The sequence below is a fragment of the Cupressus sempervirens genome, chromosome 10 (assembly GCF_028749045.1).
Source record: "Cupressus sempervirens isolate cs-2001-9-10 chromosome 10, ASM2874904v1, whole genome shotgun sequence".
Taxonomy (NCBI): Eukaryota; Viridiplantae; Streptophyta; class Pinopsida; order Cupressales; family Cupressaceae; genus Cupressus; species Cupressus sempervirens.
In genome coordinates, this window is record NC_143127.1 from 15,023,045 (window position 1) to 15,037,040 (window position 13,996).

A 13,996-nucleotide genomic window follows, 5' to 3' on the forward strand; every position below is an offset into this window, starting at 1 on the left:
GGGAGTGGGGAGCACCTATTAGGACATAGGTGGCATATGCATAGCTAGAGGAGTTATAGCCAAGGATATGGGGAGCATCATCAGATGTAGTGGATGGAGGTACAATGACAACATATGACAGATGGTTTGCACAGCATCATCTGAGGCCTTTGATAGATCTAGTAATACTAGTACCATGAGTGAGGTCTTAAGCAAAGTAGGATGAGGATGATGATGAGGAGGAGGAGGAGGATGGGGGAGAGGATGAGGAGGGAGGAGATGAAGGTGATGATGAGGAGGGGGGAGATGAAGAGGGAGGAGATGAGGTCAATAATGACAAGGGGGGAGATGAGGCTGCTAAGGATGATGTAGGGGGTGATGATGAGGATGCTAAGGAGGATGTGGGAGATAATGAGGAGGATGCTAAGGGAGAGGATGAGGGAGATGATGATGAGGAGGGTGGAGACAGTGGGGGTGGGGATAGTGTTGGAGGTGGTGACAAGGGAGAGGATGGGGATGACTATTGGGAGGCTAGGGATGATGGTGGTGAGGGAGGTAATGAGGATGACACAAGTGTGGAGGCAGCTACGATGGATGTGAAGGGGGATCAAGTGGAGTACATTAGGATGACATTAGTACTAGTATAGGCAAGGCCTAGCCAGGTAGAGCTAATGGAGGTGATCAAAGGTCTATGAATTTAGTTAGATCAAGTTGTGGCAGAGAGGGATGTCATGACAAGAGAGAGGGATGCAGTTATAGCAGAGATAGATCAAGCTATGGTTGAGAGAGATGTCACGGTGTGTAGGGTAGAGATGGTAGTGTAGGAGTCTTAGGAGTTCATTAGCAACATCAGAGATGCAAACTTCTGGGAGATGGCAATGATGATGAGCACGGCACACATGGAAGCACAATAATGGAGGGATTAGTATGAAAGAGTGGTGCCATGAGGATAGAGAGTAGAGGGTTTTTGTGCATCAAGATCTCACTCCCATTGGACACATAGGACACAGAGTAGTGTAGGGGTGATGGGGCGTATGTGGCCACCATAGAGAGTAGAGGGATCATCCTCAAGGCCAGATAGAGGCCGCAAGGCTAGGGATAGCATAAGATGACACTAACACACTCATGTATAGAGTGGCTTCTCTATTTTTCTTTTTGGTTTCTGTTATGCTCTTTCATGGTTCATGCCTATGGGTAGTTAGTATTGATGTAAACCATGGTCATGTATTCTGATACTTTTGTAAGACATTTATGAGATGTACTTATGTTATGATGACTATATGAGATGGATTATTGATGTTGTTTAGATGTTTTATATGGATGCATTTATGCTTTCTTATGTGGAATTTTATATGATGACATCATGCTTTGATTTATCACATGTTATGTGTAGGAAATGTCAGATTTTATTTTTTGCCACATATTTTTCTCATGATTAAATGCCTAATGCAATGTAAATGATATGGAATGAATGTAAATGAAATGTAAAATGATATGGAATGAATAATAATGAAATGTAAAATGAATGAAAATGAAATGTGAAGATAATATAAATGTCATGTTTATGCAAAGATTTATTTGTTTGGGTCATTTTGGACTTTTGACATGTGCAAGAATGCAAGACAACAATGCTTTTGATGTATCAGAGTATGAGACCAAGGTAGCAGATGAAGAAGACATAGAAGATGGAGTAGATGGGATGAGGAATTGTTAGTTATGATGGGAAGACTTTTTCTTTTGTAAAGTGCACTATATGTCAAATGGAATGCAACACATCATGGCATAAAGGGTCAAAGCGCAAAATGTAAACCTTTTGTGTAAACAAGCACAATGTAGATAGAAAATGACCTTGTCCTTCCTGAGGCATATATACATGCCCCAAACTCTCAAAGGTAAATTGTAACAGACAAAAAATAAAAGATGACCATGAACCATCCTAGCCACCCTCCTAGATTAGTTTATATCATTGAGAGGCATAAGAACATGATCAAAGGAAAAAAAAAGAAAAAAAAATCACTCACTAAAAAGAATGAGACAATAGCTATTCTTGTCCATTATTACTTTCTTTTTAGTGTTTGAGGTCTTTAGATAGTGTTTGATAGGTTGATCATATGATAGGTTTGATTGTTGATTTAGTTGATAGGTTCATAGTGACATGTTGGATTGATTGTTGATTCACATTACTTAGATAGTGTGATTGTTGTTGAAGTGTAGTGCTTTGAGTTTTAGTTTGTAGAGTGCAAGTGTTTATGCAAAAGGGATGAATATGTACAAGGTTTATTACAAATTTTTGATGGGTTTTGTAATTTTTAGGATTTTTGAGGATATTTGATGTTTTTGGAATTTTATGATTTTTAGGATTTACTTAAGGAAATTTTATGATTTTTATGGATTTTTTCAAGACATTTTATGATGTTTAGTGCTTGTTTCAAGATCATATTGGAATTTTTAGGATTTTTTTAGGATCATATTTGAATTTTTAGGATTTTTTAAGGATTGTATTTGAATTTTTCAGATTTTTTCAGGATTGTATAAGCATATACAAGTGTTAACTCCAATCCATTATGCAATAGGTCCAATGGATAAAAAGTTCTTAGGGACATGCCCCCAGTTCAAGCTCAAACTCATGCACTGTGTAGGTAATATGCCCCTAGACACAACACAAACTATGTACAAAGGCCAATGACAGAGTATGTACAGATTGGTGATTCTTAGGTAAGATAACAATAGACATTAACCAATTTGTGAGCCATGATAAGGACTAAAGATGTCTTGCAATATGATGGATATGATTAGGGAATAACAAAAAGAAGGGGAAAACCAGATGGAATCTTGATAGATGGAAGAGCAATAACTGATTACACATGGCACTTTTTTTGCTAGGTTTTCACCATGGTACTTGCCCAAAGTGCCTATTTGCCAGGTTTTCACTTGTGGACGGAATTTTTGTATTGACTCAAATTTTCATGCCAAGATGCCTATTTGCTAGGTTTTCATCAAGAACTTTGCTGAAAATTGTTGAGAAGAAATCTTTCGTTAGTTTTGTTAACTGATAATCTTTGGATCCATGATTGACCATCACTATGCAAGATTAGTTCTGAGTCTATAGATAAGATCAAACCACTAGAAAGATCTCAAGATATACCATTATGTACCTATGTAAGATAGTGTCTTCCTCTCGTGACTCAAGGCATCTAAGGATAATTGGTTCAAAGGATTCTTGGTATGGGATGTCACTGATGATGAAATATGCAAAGGGTTGTTGGATAAAGTTTTGATTTCAGATGTTGGAAAAGTTAGATAGTTGGAATTGGGGATACACAACTAGATATAAGGAAAGGTTGGGAGGATTGAGACCAATGACTTCCCACATGAAGGCTGATCGAGAGAGCTCAAAAAGACTTTGTGACATGTTGAACATTGGACAATTGATATTCATGGCATCATCATTTTCATCTTGTATCCTTGGGAGCTACTTAGCTTTTGATTTTTCATAGTTTAATGGTGCCTTTCAGTTTTCACCAAGAGACCTACTTTTGTCATTTTTTCCTTTGATTTTATCTTTGTAACTGGAAGATGGACTTGACTCCCCAAAATATGCCAATGTGTTTTCTTCAGGAGGAATTACTTTAGTATGATTGCCAATCATAATGCCTTCATAGATTTCAAAGTCTATTACAAGAGCATCATCATTGTTGAATCGATCAAAAATTGGTGGTCCATGTTGGTCCCAATCCAATAGTTTAGGATAACTTGAGGGTATGTCATCATCAGTTTTGAATGGGCTTTGGTTGAAGGTATGGATATGGGCATTAGATTTAGTTGTATCATTAGGATCATGCTTAGAAACTAGAGGACTGTTGGCTTTAGGTGGGGTATCCTCAAATGCCTTTTCATCATTCAAAACATCCATAGTCTTACACATAGGTATCATAGTACTCGGAGGACCTATTCACAATGGTTTGAATCCAAGCCCCAAACTAGGAGGTTGTTCTTTTGTAGTGATAGGTTCAGTTATACCTTGTTTATGAGATTTGATACCACTACATCTATCATAGCCTTGTTTTTGCATGATAATAAACCCAAGTCCATACTTGCTAGGAGATATCAAAGTGGGTTTTTGTTTTGCTTGTGCTTTCTCAATACAAATGGAAGTATTCTCATTCGTAGAAGTGATATTTTGTGTACTGGTCTCAGAATGTTGTGCTTGCAATAGTTGTGATTTACCATAATATTGGGGAGAAAGTGGTGACTCCCTAACGTGAGATACTTGAGACATAAAGTATTCTCCACACCCATTGTCTTCAATATTTAGCTTTTCCTTGGCCTTACTGAGGTGTATAACAACATCCACATATTTAGAGGAATCTGTAGGTTGTGCTTCATTATTTTTTGGGACTTGGTATGTAGTAGCATCTCTCATATTAGCACAAAACTAGAAAGGATCTGGATAACTAGGGATGGTAAACTCCACATTGTTGTAGGAAAACTTCAGACATTGATGGTATGTAGAGGGCACTACTTTCATATCATAAAGCCAAGGACATCCTAGTATCATGTTGCAATTGATTTCTATATCTAGGACTTGGAATAATGTATTCTCAATAGTTGGACTAACTCTAATGGGTAATATGATGACACCTTTGGAGAAGCATTCACCATCATCATAGGCCTTTATTGTGATTCTATGAGAGGGATCCACATCATCCTCAGAATAACCCAAACTTTTGACAACCTTAAGAGTATAGATATTCAGGCCTACTCCTCCATCTATTAGGACACATCTAACCTTGGCATTATGGATAAGGACTTTGAGATGAAGGGGATCATATTGGTTGGGTCTATCTTTAGGAATATCCCAAGGTGAAAAGGTGATATGTTGTAATGTAGATAGGTTCCCCACCATGGCTTGGAACTGGGCAACACCAATTTTATCTGGGACTACTAAATCTTTAGGGGCTTGATATAAGATCTTCTGATGTTGGGGAGACACATGCAATAGGTCCAAAATAGATATTTGAGCAGGGGTCTTGCTGAGTTGTTCAACAAGGCTATAATAAGATGAAGTAAGAGAAATGGGTCTACTAGGGGGTACAAGTCTAGTAGAGGTTGTAGGTCTAGATGGGGCTCTAGGTAGAGTGTTCTTGGTGCAGCATGTAGTGATATCACAAGAAGGTTCTTTAGCCTTTAAGGTGAATGTGGATATGTAGGAATTCAACTCATTAAAATAGTTAATGGTGTAGTTATATCTAGTGTGCATGTAATTCACACTACATTGTGAGTTTGAGTTTGAACTGGAGGGTTTCTCTTTGTCATGATTACCCAAAGGATCTGTGAAGATAGTATGGTCAAAGTTGGATGCTACCAGGGATGGATCAACTGTGATTACACCATCATCAATGAGGTCTTGTATTGCACGCTTTAGTTGGAAACATGATGAGGTCTTATGTCCTTTGGTGTGGTGGTAATCACAAAAAGTTTTATCGTCCCATCAATCTATTTTAGTTAATAGTTCATCTTTGATCAGGGGTAACTGTAGGAAGTTATTACTGAGTAACTATTTTAGTGCAGTCTCAAGAGGTATCCCCAATGGTGTGAATTTCCTATCCTTGGTTCTAGGATGTCTTCAGGATCCATCCTGTGTGGAAGTCTCAATCTTCCATTATGGGGTTGATGTTTGATTGGGAGTTTGTAAATTCATAGGGTTTGCACCTTTCAAAGTCAGTTGAGGTTGTGCTATGCTAATCATATGGACATCCATAATGCCATCATTAGTCACATTCTTTTTTTTGGAGAAAAATTTTGCCTTTTCATTAGATGAGATGGTGTTTGTGTTTTCCTTATTTGTCTTGAGAATTCCCTTACAAATAAGAGCATCTTCAATGCTAGCCCCTTTTTTCATCAGTTTAAAAATGGTGCTTAGACTCTTGATTTTGAGTTCATACATTAAGTCTGGAAGTAAGTTTTCAATGCACAAGTTAACTTCTTGTTCTTTAGGAATGTCTAGTGACTATTGACTGACCAAGCTTCTCTAGTGTAGTAAGAATGTGATGAATGGTTCTCCCATTTTCTATTTAGTTGAGCACAAATTAGAGAGTGTCACCTCATTTGTAATATTGAACAAAAAGTGGGAGATGAACTTGTTTGCAAGTTCTGACCAAGATTTGATAGTACTGGGAAGTTTGGAGTACCATTCAAGTTTGGGTCCACCTAGAGAATGAGGGAACAATCTCGTGAGATAGGTGGGCTCATCACTGAGTTCAGTACAAGAGGCAAAAAATTCTCTAATGCGATAAAAAAGGTTTCCTTTTCCTTGGTATTTTTCAAATATTGGAGCCTCAAAGTGTTTTGGGAATGGAGGCATATACAAAGTTTTATTGAATGGATTAGGACATAGGTCCCTTTTTGTATATAGAGCCTATTTCTTCTGGACTCCCAATGCCTCAACTTGTTTGGAAAGTTGTTTGAATTGTTGTAGTAACTCTTTGCTAGGGTTTTGCATGATAGGTTTCCCTTCAAGTCTTTTGTGTTTATGAGTAGACCATTTTCTATGGTGAGAACTATGTCTACTTGGTTCTAACATTTTTGTTTCTAATGAGTCTAGTGATGTGTCACTAGGTGGTGGAGGTATGTTGGTACCTCAAAGATAGAAGTGTCCCTATTGTTGGGGTACTCATTGTGGTATTTTATGTGGTACTTGTAGTATCAATTGCAATTGATGTACCATGTGTTGTTGTTGTGCCATTTATTCTGGTTGTTGTTGGGATACCTCTGTTGGTTGTATGTGAGACCATGCATGTGATTGTGGCTCAAGACATCTTTGGTATTCCTACTATTGCTTGAGTTGCTCTTATTGTTTAGAAAACATGGCTTGTTGTTCTTGGAATTGTTGTTGAAATTGTTGTTGATATATTGCATGTAAGTTAAGTGGGTTCACATTGGACTACATATTAGGGATGTTGGATGTTTGCACCACTTGAAGTTGTTGTTGTTGTGGTTGTTGTTGATATGTGGAATGTGTGTTAAGTGGATGTAGACTTGGTTTAGGGTTGGAAGTGTTAAGTCCTTGGACTATTCAAGGTTGATGTTTTCTGGGTAGTTGGTTATGTCCTTGATAATTGCTCACCATGGTGGTATTGTTATTTTGGCACCTTCGTGTGTTAGAGATTTCTCCTTGGGACATCATATTAACTTGACAATGAGGTGAATTTATTTTTGGAATAGGTGTAATGTCAATAAGACTTTTCCTTTGTGCATCAATAGGGATTTTTGTAGTTGATATTTCACATAGTGTATTGGTGGGAGGCTCCATAACATTTGATGTCATAACACTTGGTAGAGTTAGGAGCAAAGGTGCACTTTGTGGATTTTCCTCCAAAGGAGGTATGTTTGGCATCCCTAGAGTACAAGTCCCTTTAGGCACATCTTGTTATTGCATCATGTGATTGAGTTCAAGTCTTAACATCCTCTTGGGATACTTAGGAAGAGTCTTATTTCCCTTCATTGGTTTTAGTTCATCAAACAAGGGATTAATGTTGATGTGTTCAAATGTACTATGGAGGATTTTGATGGTTGATTCTTGATGGGACCTTATACGTCCTATTATTGTGTTTGAAAACTCCAAAGGTTGTTTTCCCTTATCTAATTCCAAATTGATCATGGGTTGTACATTTTCAATTGTTCTGTTGGTTTGATGTTTGGACTTAGGTCCCTCCAAGTGTGGATTAAACTTGACAATTTCTTGGGCTGCCAAAAGTTTGAAATTCTTGTGAAAATTTTTGTCTTGACATGCCCTAACCATTTCTTCATTAGTTATACCATAGTCAGTGTCAAAGTCATCACTTAGGTGCGCAATACCTTGTTGTGTGTTTGATGTATTATAGTTGAAGGTACTTGCATTAGGTTTGCTAAATTCAAAGGAGTGCATTTGTTCATCCTCGGGCGTGGTTAGTACACTCCTACCTCCAAGTGGTATCAGCACAAATATAGGTTCAAAATTAGGACTCCATTGAACCATCCCATGTGTAGGGGAAGTGTTTGAAAGAAACCTTATGGTAGGTGCATTGTTTAGGGTTTGCTGCATCATCTCTTGGTTATGGTGATCTTGCGGACACATGTTTAAGGGGTCTGCAAGTAATAGTTGTGATGCCTCGATTTGGTCTTTGTCAAATTTTTGTTGGGTTTTCTTGCTCTTCTTTTTTCTTGGATGAGGTTTTGGTTGTGTTTGTGCCTTAGAAAACAAGGGTTGGTAAAGTTCTTTGGGTCTCTAAGCTAATTGTGTCTTAGTGAGTGCTAGCATGATACCTTAGGATGCAAATGCAATAGAGGAAAACCTAAATGGACTCCCTGCCTCCCAAGTGCACACCTAAACTACCAACTATGCTCATATAGTATGAAGTGTGCCCTTGGTACACTTGGGGCCTTGAAGGTAAGAATTTGGTAGGTAGGAGGTATGCAATGGGTAAATAGAGGTGCTAGGGTGCCTAAAATGCAAAAAATGAATGATATGAGTGTTTTAGAGTGTTTTCTAAGGTTTTGGGATGCTATGAAGGCCATGAAAGTGAAAATTAGGGTTCTAGAACCTAGAATGAAACCCATAATTACCAAATGCACTCTAAAACTACCAACTACACACTAAAACTACCAACTATGTGCTTGAGGTGTGTAGTTGGTAAAATAGGTCAAAACTTGATACTTAGGATGTGAGTATGCAAGATATGAGTGTTTTTTGGATTTTTAGGTGTTTAAGGATGTTATGCAACCTAGGAAAATGCCAAATGAAGTATGGTTTTGATATGAAAAGTGAAAATATCCTAGGGAAACTATGCAAATGCAAATACAAAGTGACATTTTGGAGGTTGACTAGAGGAGATGAAAATGACTCTATAGTATGAAAATGAAGGTTAGGGTTGGATTTTGGACTTGCTAATGATACTAGAGATTGGTGTATGCAAGGTGGACTATGCAAGGGATGGTGCGTTAGGGTTGATAATGATGTTTGGGATATGCAAAATGAGGGTAAGTGATCAAGAAGACAAGTTGGTTGATAGACAAGTTGATAAGGTTTGATAGTGGAAATGATGCTAGGATTTGAACAATGCAAGATGAAGGAGATATGCCACTAGGGAAAGTCAAAATAAAATTTAGGGAGACTAGGAACATGAAAATGCCAATGATAAGAGTGTATGTAAGGTTTTTTGAACTTAGGTGAAATTTTTTAAAGTTATTAATCTAAGAGTGTAATGTTATGACAACAAACTTTGGATCTTGACCAAAAAAAGACAAAAAGTGGTAAGATCAAAATGAAAAAGTAAAATATATCTTGACATAGATAAAATTTGACCAAAGAAAATGATAAAAGAAAATGATAAAATGACCATGGTCAAGATCCATTATCCATTGACACAATGTAATACTCTAGGGTTCATACTTTTGTTTAGATTTTGGACTAAGTTCAAAGTTTTTGGGTTCAAAATGATGTTTAGGGGACTCAAAATGGTGGTTATGCTGATCGAATATGCAATATGGAAATTTCCTAAAATGAAAAGTGAGGTTTTACATGCTAGATGTTGTTTTGGGTCAAATGCAAAATGAGGATGTACTGAGGCTTCTAAATGCAGATTTAGGGTCCCAAAATGCAATTTGGAGGCCCAAAATGGTCATACAGGTGCCCAACTATGCTTTGACAGCACCAAGTGTGCTCCAATAGTACCACTTGTTCCTATGGTGCAGTTGGGAGACTAGGTTGGGTGTTTTCTGATTCTAAGTTGTGTGAATGTCAAGTTGTTCTACCAGAAAGCCAAGATGTTGGGGTTTATGTTATGACTAGATAGGAGATGCAAAATGGAGGTTATGACTTAAGGAATGATGTCCTAAGTGAAAAAAATGAAGGTTAGAAGATGTAGATTGCAAATTAGGGCATGCTAAGATAGGGGGGGCTATCCAGGTACCTAAGGACACTATTAAAGCTTTAAAATGTTGTCTGGAAGGCCAAATTGGGTCATCAAACCACCAAGTGCACTCAGATAGTACCAAATATTCCTATGGTGTAGTTGGGGCCAATTTTGGGTGCAGTTGGTAGTTTTAGGGCACAGTTGGTAAATTGGGAAAACGAAGGCAATTTCAAGTGCTAGGGTTCCCAAATTGATGTCACAGTGAGCTAAACAGTAGAGGATAATGCTAAGACCAGAATGGAGATTCAGAATTATGTTTATGACACCCAAAATGATGGTTAAAGTGTTCAAGATAAGGGTTGGGTATGCAAAGATGCAAGATGGACAATGCAAAATGCAAGTTTTGGGGTTAAAATGTAAAGACTAAAGGATGCAAACTAACCCTAATGAATGTAATGTGAAGGATGAGGGTGAATGAAAGTGGATTCTATGAAAATATAGAACCTAAGGTATGCCAATCATTTCTAGGGATGTAGTATTACATGTTTCTCAAGTTTTGAATGTATTGGACCCAAGTTTACAAAGTTTTGACAAGAGTTTCAACGTTTTGATAGTGTTTGTTATTTTTGACAAAGTGTAGTTTTGCATGTTGACTTTTATCTTGATTTATGTTTTACACACAGGCAAGACACATTAAGATAAGAATAGTTGTTGTTAAAAGTGAAAAAACACACCACAACCTAGGCTTTAGGACTACGTCCACTAAATTCCTTCTTGAATTGAAGTTCAACCAAGCTTATCCAGAGTGGACAACCTAGGGTCTTGGCACCACAAGCTCCCCCTTATAGTGCACTCACTTCTTAGGGCTACCAAGATCTGTTTCCCAAGGGGCATGACTTCCCAAGGGATTTTTATCTCTACTAAGGACCGCAAGAATGTAGGATGTCTTTACAAGCATCTGTGACCCCTTGAGCCAGTGGATAGAAAGGATTTTAGCCACTAAAACATGGTTTTTAGTAAGGGAATTCCATTCAACAAGTGAATGATAAACTTCCATAGAAGGTCTCCTAGCCTCAAGAACAAAGGTTTGATGCACTAGAAGGGTACTAGAGGAGAGCTATCAAGCAACAATACTGCCAATATGGCTTTCATCATAATCAAGTTTTATATAGCAGCTCGAATGTTGACCTAGCTTTGACCCATTACCACTTTGAAGTCATCCCCTGGCATACCTAATATTTGATATCTTGGTCCAAGGTAGGCTTCTCTATAGAAGTTACATAAATTTCTCTTACACCCAAGATCCATGAATGGCAAGGGGAGAGGATATGTCCATGCAACTTCTAGGGATTTAAACACTGCAAACATGCCAAGAAAAAAAGAAAAAGTTCATTTTCAGCACCAAATGAAGTTTTATTTACTCTAAGAAATCCACAGACATGGTTTTGGAAAAATACATAAGGTCTTTGCCAATGTCCTACAAACAAGCATTAGTAGTTTGTTATGATCATGTCTTCATCCAACAATTGCCACATGATGTAAATAGACCATCATTAACACAAAAACATCTACCCTAGGTCCTAGAAACAAATAGAAACCCTAGATGTAGATTGTGATTGAAACATGTGCTTTCTATGAACCAAGTGTGCTCTAACGAAGCACATTGTGCCCCAAGAGGCTAGAATGACCTAGAATGCCCCTAAGTGTAGTCAGATAGTGCTAACTACACCCATGGTGTACTTGGGGCCTAGAAGGGCATAGTTGGTAGCTTTTGGGCATAGTTGGGAGGTCAGTGGCAAGTTGTGGGGAAATTGTACCTAAATAAGACCCAAAAACTAAAATTTTTGAAACCTATACTCCCAAGTGTACCTAGACAGTGTAGACTATGCCCATGGTGTAGTTGGGGCCCAGAAGGGCATAGTTGGTAAGTTCTAAGTGCATTTGGTGACTTGGGAACAATAGAAAGGTGTTATGGTGGCTCCTACGCCCTTAAAACTACCGTCTAGGGGTCCCAAGTGTGCCCTAACAGAGCAGAGTGCACCCTGGGATAGCAAGCTAACAAAATGTATAGAATGAAATCTTATAACCATATTACTAGACCCCCTACTTATTATAGGTGTGATAAGGAAGTGTAGATAGTTGTTATTGCCTTGCAAGTGAGCTCCTTCCTTGCACCTACAAGCACAAAACAAGAAAACCCAAGTTATTTTCACGTCAGGTTCACCAATTGTAGGACTAGAAAATGGGCTTATGTCTAACATACTATGAGAAAATCACAAACTCAATAATTATATATTAACACCCTCTAGTCTACCATGAAATCCAAATGAATCAAAATAAGAAAACAAATTTAAAACTCCCTCTTTCACTTGTAGCTCCCATGTCCTTCTTTCTTCTCCATATGATATAGCTCCAAATTGCTTATAATGCACACAATTATGAAGCAAAAGTCTATTATAGTTTTGATGCTATGAGAATACTTGAAGATGTGATTTGAATGTGAGAGCAAGAGTGAAAAAGTGAGAAAACTAGGGACCAAAAATGAGAGGAAGAATGCTCATTTTATAATTAGCATGGATGATGAGAGTATTGGAATTGTCACCTTAGATATGTGACATGGCAAGAGATTCCTTTTAGAATCCATGACAAAAGATGCCAAGTGTAGGATTCTATGATGCTTGGAATTCAAACATGGCTAAATGTGGAAGAGAATCTGTGACATGTTATATGACACCTCAAAACCACTTAAAGCCAAGAATCTATGACAATGGAAGCCAAATATGGATGTGCATAAGAGAATAAGAATATTGGATTATGACACATCTTAGCCAAGTGTGAAAGGAAAATCCCCGAGGTGTCACACTCATATGTCATGATGATGCCAATATTTTGTGGAATATTTGATTAAAAATCCCTTATTCCACACAAATAGAAATTAGAATTAATGAAGGGAAATATGACTTTGGAAATTAAGAATTTCCATGGTTTGTGTATGATAAATCAATTAATTAATATAATTAATTAATTGAGGATGAAAATTAGGAAGAATAATTAGTAAGAATGACATAGGATCAAATTATGGGTTACTTAATCCTATAGAGAAATTTAGTAAATGATAGGCCAAATTGATTAAATAAGTGTGACATTATCTTTTGATGAAAATGTGATGATGATACAGATTGAATAGGATGATGATAGGTAGACCAAAGCCATGGTCAAATTGATTGATTGATTAAAATTGACAACAATCCAAGGACACATGACATGAATTAAAGATATGCAACATTTAACTAACATTGTAAAATGCTACAAGATTGAGATTAGTTGATAGGGTTGATCATAATAACATCGACGGACACTATCAATGTTATTAAATAGTTGATAATGCTATGATCTAACACCAAGAGACTCAAAAATGTCAAAGATTAGATGATGTGAATGATAGTTTGACCTAGCACTTAGAGCCATGACAGTACTAAGGTTAGATTGATAAGATTTGATATATTGATAGGTTTCCAAGGTACTAAAAGCCACAACAATGCCTAAGATTAGATAACTGATGATTGATTTGGGATGTTTGATGCATTTTGGGTTGATCAAGACTAATTTTGGGTGATTCAAGGTAGATTTGGGGTGGTTCCAAGTTGATTTAAAATGGTTTTGAGTTGATACGAAATGATTTTGAAATGATTTGATATTGATGTAAAAGAGTATACAAATGATGATAGACAATGTTGAGATATGATCAAATTGGCCAAAAGATTAGAATTAGCAGATTGAGAAAATAGGATGAATTAGTATGAAGGAGTGATGAAACCATAGATGTGAACCATTTTTGAGCATCTACAACTCTATCTAAGAAACAACTTGAGAGATTATTTTCTATCAATGAAAAGATTGATGAAAAAATGTATTTTCAGTCACCTTATGATAAGAATGGTCTTGGATATTTCATTGGAGAAAAGTTAGATAAGAAATATGAAGCTAGAAAAGAACCTAATCCAAAAATTTATCAACCTATGCAAGATAAAGAAGATCTAAATAATATTGAGACAAATCAATATGATAATGCACCTAAGGAAGTTGAGAATGTCAAACAACCTAAAAAAGTTAATGAACCTAAA